The sequence below is a fragment of the Scylla paramamosain genome, chromosome 39 (genome assembly GCF_035594125.1).
Source record: "Scylla paramamosain isolate STU-SP2022 chromosome 39, ASM3559412v1, whole genome shotgun sequence".
NCBI lineage: Eukaryota > Metazoa > Arthropoda > Malacostraca > Decapoda > Portunidae > Scylla > Scylla paramamosain.
This window is the reverse complement of record NC_087189.1, coordinates 3,689,269-3,697,500: the sequence shown is the minus strand read 5'-3', so window position 1 is coordinate 3,697,500 and position 8,232 is coordinate 3,689,269.

The following is an 8,232-nucleotide window of genomic DNA, read 5'->3' as shown; positions in this document are numbered from 1 at the left end:
TGAAATATACCCACCTATTTCCACCTATCACCACCATCCATAAACCCGTCTAATGTTCTCTTAAAGCTCCCTAATGTCTAAACACTAACAACTTGATTACTGAGTCCGTTCCATTCATCTACCACTCTACCTGAGATCCAATTTCTTCCTGTCCCTTTCTTAAACCAAAATATTTCAAGCTTGAACCCGTTATTTCTTGTTCTGTCCTGGTGATCAGTAAGAATCTTTCATCTGTGCATCTATTTATCTATCTATCTAGTTATCTATTTATCTATTTATCTATTTATCTATCTATCTACGAGTATCTATCTCTGTAGACGCGAACTTGGAAGGAGCAGACGAGGAAATACATAACACACACACACACACACACACATACAGGGAAGTTAACAAAGAACACAAGGATAATACTGAAGCAAATAAAACAAACCCTTGTATCATATGACTCTCTTTAGCCTCCTGCAACATAACTCCCACCAGGCTGTGAGTTGCTGAGGGGGGAAAAGTATTATAATGCCTAAGAGATAGGACGTGGGCGTGAGGGAGGGAGAGTCAAGGCTGCTGTGAGTGTAGGTGTGTGATATATACTGGTGGTGGTGGTGGTAGTGGAGGGTGTGTGTGTGTGTGTGTGTGTTTGCGTGTGATAAAGGGTGTTTTTATCCTTGTGGCTGTGTGTATGTAGTGTTTTGTTGTTTTCGTTTGTGTATTTTTAGTGTATTTCAAGTGTGTATGTGTGTGTGTGTGTGTGTAGTGTATCTTTAGTGTGAGGTAAGTGTGTTAGTGTGTATTGTAAGTGTATATTAGTTAGTTTGTTTGTTTGTTTGTGTGTGATAGTGTGTTTTTATTCTTATGGGAGTGCATGTTTTTTTTTTTTTTTTTGGTTTGTCTTGTGATGTGTGCTATATGTATTTTGTCAATATTTTAGTTATCGTCAGTATTTATCTAAGTGAGTGTGTGTTTACCTTTAAGTGTGTGTATGTAGTGTTTGAGTGCTTGTCTCTGTATCTGTAGTGTGCATCAAGTGTTAGTGTGTATCGTAAGTGTATTCATTTCTTAGGTTTCCGTGTCTTCATGAATGGTGTTTTTATCTTTAAGTAATCTAAAAGTAATAAAACTAAAAGATCTGTATGTTGTGTTTTTTTCAGTTCTTCTCTATTTTCTCTTTCTCCTTCGTGGTTTCCCTTGTCCCCGATTCATCCATCTTGTCATTTTGTATATTTTCCTACCTTTTCAATCATTCATCCATCTCTTTCTTGTTTGTTTCTATCTTTCCCTCATTCATCCATTTCTTCCTTGCTTTTTCTACCTTTTCCCTCATTCACCCATGTCTTTTTCGTTTCTCCCTTACCACACATACATAAACCCGTGACTCTTGCACCACACACACAACATACACACGCATACGAGGCCAGAAGTTCGCTAGGTGTTGTGTTACGAAGCTTCTATTGTTACTCGATCCCCAAAGCAAGTCTTGTATGCTCCTCAATGTGTGCTTTTGTGTTTCCCTTTCAATGCGATGCTCCTTCTGGGGTGCTGGATGTCAGGGGTTAATGAGGGAGGGAGTGAGAGGGGAGGGAAGTGAAGGAGAAGAGGAATGAATGAAGGAGTGGCTGACTGACTGACTGACTGTTTGATTCATTGATTGATTGAGTGAATGAGTGAATGAGTGAGTGGGTGACTGATTGATTGAGTGACAGACAGAGTGATATTAACATTAACTGATAAACTGACTGACTAATTAAGAGATATAATTCATTGGTTGACTGACTGAGTGAATGAGTGACTGACTCAGTGGCTGACTGACTAATTGAGTAACAGACTAAGTGATATTAACAATAAATAAATGATATACTGACTAACTAATTAACAGATAGAAAGACCGACTGAATGACTGACTGACTGACACCATGAAATTACAAAACTGCTGGAATAACTAATTAAAAGACATAGATACTTACTGAATGACTGACTGGTAAACTGACTGATTGACCAACTAGCTGACTTACTGACCGAATAATGAAATGAAAGCATGGACGGCTGCCTGCATGAGTGACTAACTAACTGAATAACTAAGAGTAAACAACACAAATTGAACCCTAAGGTGCTCTCTGTATGCAGCAGAGTGTACACAGCAAACAAGGCGAGGCAGTAAACAAAACCATGGCAACACTAAACAATAAAGACAATAACAAGCAGAGCGATCACAAAGGAACACAAACGAAGACAAAAGGAGAATAAGGGCAGACAAATGGATCACAAAGGAACAGAAATGAAGAAACAAATAAAACAAATTTATCACAAAGGAACAGAAAGGAAGACAAAAGAATAAAGACAGGTAAAAAAACACAAAAGAACAAAAACGAAGAAAAAAAAGACAAATGGATCAAGAAGGAACAGAAAGGAAGACAAAGAAGAATAAAGGGACAAAAGGAACAAATGAAGACAAAAGGAACATTAAGGAAGGAAGACAAGGAACACAAACGAAGACAACAAGAGAATAAAGAAAACGGAAAACACAAGGGAATACAAAAGACGAAAGGAGAATAAGGAAAGAAGGAAAACAAGAGGAAAAACAAAGAAAGAAAAATGAGAATAGGGGCGAAAAAAACACAAAGGAAGATAAAGAAAGAATTAAAGGGATGCAAGTTATTTTCTTTAACTCTACATAATATAACTGAGAGTAAATCGCGCTGTAAGTAAACTAATACAGTCGTGTGTGTGTGTGTGTGTGTGTGTGTGTGTGTGTGTGTGTGTGTGTGTGTGTGTGTGTGTGTGTGTGTGTGTGTGTGTGTGTGTGTGTGTGTGTGTGTGTGTGTGTGTGTGTGTGTGTGTGTGTGTGTGTGTGTGTGTGTGTGTGTGTGGCAATCTAGATCACCTGACGCAAGAGATGTCCAGCTGAGAGAGAGAGAGAGAGAGAGAGAGAGAGAGAGAGAGAGAGAGAGAGAGAGAGAGAGAGAGAGAGAGAGAGAGAGAGAGAGAGAGAGAGAGAGAGAGAGAGAGAGAGAGAGAGAGAGAGAGAGAGAGAGAGAGAGAGAAATGTGTGGGTGTTTCCGCTTCTCTTTATTTTTCTTAATTCTCTATTTTATTCTTCTAATTTATTTATTGAGAGAGAGAGAGAGAGAGAGAGAGAGAGAGAGAGAGAGAGAGAGAGAGAGAGAGAGAGAGAGAGAGAGAGAGAGAGAGAGAGAGAGAGAGAGAGAGTCACAAAATAATTTTACCGAGGAAGTAACTTTTTTTTTTCGTTATAAATTTATTTCATTTCAATCAGAATCAGGAAGGATATTAAAAAAGTGACCTCGTGGATGGCGATTTTGAGAACCTGGGCTGAATAAAATAAAATAAAATAAAAATCAGACGAGTTTTCATTTTTTTTTCTTTCGAAGCTCCAAGCAAAAAAAAGTGCATATGATTTACATAGATAAAAAAAAAAGTGTGGGATTTGCATTTTACGTCAGAATTTAATGACAAAAATTTCTCAAGTTTAGGCATATATATTTTTTCCAGTAATCTAATTTCGTTTAGTAAATCAGAATCACTCATTATTATTACCATTACTCATTATTTTCTACTATTATTTTTTATGTAAGAGGGAAACTGGCCAAGAGCAACAAAAATCTATATATAAAAAAAGTCCCTGAGATGTACTAGTGTCCAGAAAAAGGAAGAACCAAAAACGATATACCAAAAGAGCAGTCAGGCCAGGGGGACAGTTCTAACGCCCTCACAGACAGCGACTCCCAGGCTGGTGTAGGAATCCCCAGAGTGAATTTTGAATTGTTGGTGAAAAGTGTCCGTGTGTTAGGTGTGTGTAGTGTTGTGTGGAGGAGGAGAGATGTCTTGAGGGTGAGGGGGGGGGGAAGCTGTGGCCGCCCCCTTGTGTTGTGAGACGAGAGAGGAAACATTCATTGGGGTCACACTTGGGTTATTGATAAGTTCACAGCACCCCTTGTTCCAGTGCTCAGACCTCACTGGGAGTAATTATCGCTTCGGCATGTGTCTACTGCCTCCCCCTATTATTATTATTATTATTATTATTATTATTATTATTATTATTATTATTATTATTATTATTATTATTATCATCATTATTATTATTATTGTATACAGTTATTATTTTCCCTCCTAAAACTTATCCATTAGCATTGTTGAATAGGGTAGAAATCTCTCTCTCTCTCTCTCTCTCTCTCTCTCTCTCTCTCTCTCTCTCTCTCTCTCTCTCTCTCTCTCTCTGTCCTTTACCCTCGTTCCTTCCTTCCTTCATTTAATCATCCTTCCCTTTCCTATCTCACACGGCCACTTCCTTGTATATTTACTCCGCCTTTCCTCCCTCTCTCTCTCTCTCTCTCTCTCTCTCTCTCTCTCTCTCTCTCTCTCTCTCTCTCTCTCTCTCTCTCTCTCTCTGTACACCCTTCATCTTTATCTTCCTCCCTCCTATGTATCCTTATTTCATAATATTCCTCTGAGGATATAACTTCTCTAATATCACATTCTCTCTCTCTCTCTCTCTCTCTCTCTCTCTCTCTCTCTCTCTCTCTCTCTCTCTCTCTCTCTCTCTCTCTCTCTCTCTCTCTCTCTCTACATATATTTGGAGAATTTGAAACTTTAAATGACAAGTTTTATCAGTACACCTCTACATCTATAATTTTCTCCTCCTCCTCCTTCTCCTCATCTTCTTCCCTTCTCCTCATCTTTCTTCTCTTATTCTTCCCTCTCCTACTTTTCTTTACCGTTCTTCTTTGTATCTTATTTTCTCATTTCTTGTCTCTCTTTATTTACAAATCTCTAGTTACTAAATATATTAACACTATGACGCTCTCTCTCTCTCTCTCTCTCTCTCTCTCTCTCTCTCTCTCTCTCTCTCTCTCTCTCTCACCTGGTCACAGCTACAGGTACAACAGCCACTAAATTTGATCACGTGACGCATGCAAACTAGGTTGAGGGCGGATCTTGGCCAGGAGGGAGGGAGGGAAGGAGGGAGAGAGAGGAGGGAGAGAAAGAGGGAAGGAGGGATGGATGGAGGGGAGAGAAGGAATTGAAAGTTAGTTAGGGAGGGAGAGAAGGAGGGAAGGGAGGAGAGAGAGAGAGAGAGAGAGAGAGAGAGAGAGAGAGAGAGAGAGAGAGAGAGAGAGAGAGAGAGAGAGAGAGAGAGAGAGAGAGAGAGAGAGAGAGAGAGAGAGAGAGAGAGAGAGAGAGAGAGAGAGAGAGAGAGAGAGAGAGGAGAGGAGTAGGAAAGGAGAGTAGGGAAGAAAAGAGGGAAGAGGGAAGGAAGAAAAGGAGAGAAGGAGGGAAGGAAGGGACAGAAGGAGGGAAAAGGAAGAGGAAGGAGAAGAAAGGAGAAGGAATAAATGAGAGAAGAAATAAAACGCTGAAGAAGAGGGAAAAGGACAAAAGACGAGGGAAGGAAGGATAAATAGAAGGACAGAGGAAAGGAAGGAGAGAAGAAAGGCGAAAAGGAATTGAAAGGCTGAGGAAGAAGGGGAAGAAGAGAGAGAACGAATGAGGAACAGAAGAGATAAGAGAGAAATCAAAGAGAAGTATGGAAGAAGAGAATGAATGGAGAGAAGAAAGGAGGGAGAAGTAGAAGCAATGAAGGAAAAGACGAGGTAATGGAAGAGAGAGAGAGAGAGAGAGAGAGAGAGAGAGAGAGAGAGAGAGAGAGAGAGAGAGAGAGAGAGAGAGAGAGAGAGAGAGAGAGAGAGAGAGAGAGAGAGAGAGAGAGAGAGAGAGAGAGAGAGTAAAAGAGGAAAATAACACACAGGAGGAGAAAGAAGTAGGGAAAACAAGGAGGAGGAGAAAGAAGAAGACAACTGGATAAAGGGAGGAAAGGAGAAGGAAAGAGAGAAGTAGACAATTCATAATAAAGAAGAGGAAGAAGATAAGTATGGAGAGAGAAAGAGAGAGAATGAGAAGAAATGCAGAGGAAGAGAAGAGGAAGAGAAAAATAGGAAGGAAAAAAAGAGGAAGAAAAAAAAAAGGAAGAGGAAGAGAAAAATAACTAAATGGGAATGAAAGATAACCGGTTGAAGAGAGATAAGAAGAGAAAAAGAAGAAGAGGAAGAGAATCATGGGAAGAGGGAAAGTAAGGAAGGAGAACCAGAAGGAGGAAGAGAAGGATAACTAAATAAAGAGAGGGGGAGAGAGAGAGAGAGAGAGAGAGAGAGAGAGAGAGAGAGAGAGAGAGAGAGAGAGAGAGAGAGAGAGAGAGAGAGAGAGAGAGAGAGAGAGAGAGAGAGAGAGAGAGAGAGAGAGAGAGAGAGAGAGAGAGAGAAATGAGAACCAGGAAGAAGAGGAGGTAACTAAATAAAGAAGGGATGAGATAAATGGAAGGAAGGGAGGGAGAAAAGGAGAGAGAAAGGTGGATGAAGGAGAGAGAGAGAGAGAGAGAGAGAGAGAGAGAGAGAGAGAGAGAGAGAGAGAGAGAGAGAGAGAGAGAGAGAGAGAGAGAGAGAGAGAGAGAGAGAGAGAGAGAGAGAGAGAGAGAGAGAGAGAGAGAGAGACCAGGAAGAGGAAGAAGAGGCAGATAACTAAATAAAGAGGAGGGAAAATGGTTGGAGGGAAGTAGGTGGAAGAGGAGGATGAAAGGAAGGGAGGAAGGGAGAAAGGGAGAAAGGGAGGAAGGGATGATGAAGAAGAGTATTGACTAGATAGCTTGACTCACCCAAATGGAACAGTAAATAATGAGGATTTGCACAAGTTCACCCACTCAACCACCGGACACATTAAAGTGGATGTTTAGTATACCACATCTAGGAAAAGTAGTAGTGATGGTGGTGGTAGTAGTAGTCGTAATAGTAGTAGTAGTAGTAGTTGTAGTAGTAGTGTTGATTTTGTACCAGTAGCAGTAGAAAGGTATGTACCAGTAGCAGTAGAAAGGTGGTGGTGATTGTGGTGGTGGTGGTAGTAATGGTAGTAGTAGTAGTAGTAGTAGTAGTAGTAGTAGTAGTAGTAGTAGTAGTAGTAGTAGTAGTAGTAGTATTAGTAGTAGTAGTAGTTACATGAAAGCACTTCATCTCTGTTTTCATATCAAACCAGACACACACACACACACACACACACACACACACACACACACACACACACACACACACACACACACACACACACACACACACTCAAATCGCAAAAAAAAAAAAATGGACAAAAAAAAAAAAAAAAAAAAAATGCGAAAAAAAGAAACAGACATAAATAAAACCAGGAGTAAAGATGAGGAAGATGATGATGAGGAGGAGGAGGAGGAAAGAGAAACACTTCCTTGCAACATTTCCTTCCCACCTTGCCTTGCCGGGTTAACATTCGTCTGGCCACTAATTACGTGACGTGAAGTGGAGGCAGGGCGGTGCGTGACTGCTGCCTGACCCGGATCTAACGATGAAATGGAATATGAAAGACGGAGATGGATGAGATTTGAGAAACTTGGCTTAACTCTCTCTCTCTCTCTCTCTCTCTCTCTCTCTCTCTCTCTCTCTCTCTCTCTCTCTCTCTCTCTCTCTCTCTCTCATTAAAAAAGGAAATGCAACAGAGAATTAAGATAAACAAACAAACAAACAAACGGACAGACAAGTAGAAACACACATACATACACAGTCTCTCTCTCTCTCTCTCTCTCTCTCTCTCTCTCTCTCTCTCTCTCTCTCTCTCTCTCTCTCTCTCTCTCTCTCTCTCTCTCTCTCTCTCTCTCAATGTCACAAAAACCAAGACTCAATACAAAACTTCACTTTATCACAAGGGAGGGAAAATTGAGGGGAAAAAAGAGTCAGAAAGAGGGAAAAAAGTGTCTGGTGGAATAAATAACTGGCAAAGGAAATAATTCTGGTCACGAAGAGGGCAAAAAAGAACTCAGTCTGGACCAAGGAAAGGGAAAAAAAGGAAAAAATCGGAGAAAATACAGTGATGAAAGACGGCCATTTATTTCACAACATATTTCCTTTGGCAGTGATCTTAAAGGAGGAGGAGGAGGAGGAGGAGGAGGAGGAGGAGGAGGAGGAGTAGGAGGAGGAGGAGGAGGATAAAGGTCATGGAGGAAACATAGCCAAGAAAAAAAAAACAGGAAAAAAAACAAGACGATAATGAATAAAGGTGAAAAAAAGAAAAGAATGAGTAAATGAAAGTAAATAAGTAAAGGAAGAAGAGAAAAGGGAGAAGGACAAAAGAAAGGGGGTGATGAGGAGAAATGAGATGTTAGAAAGAGGATGGGGGGAAAAAAAACGAAGAGGAAACGGAAGTGTGGAAGAC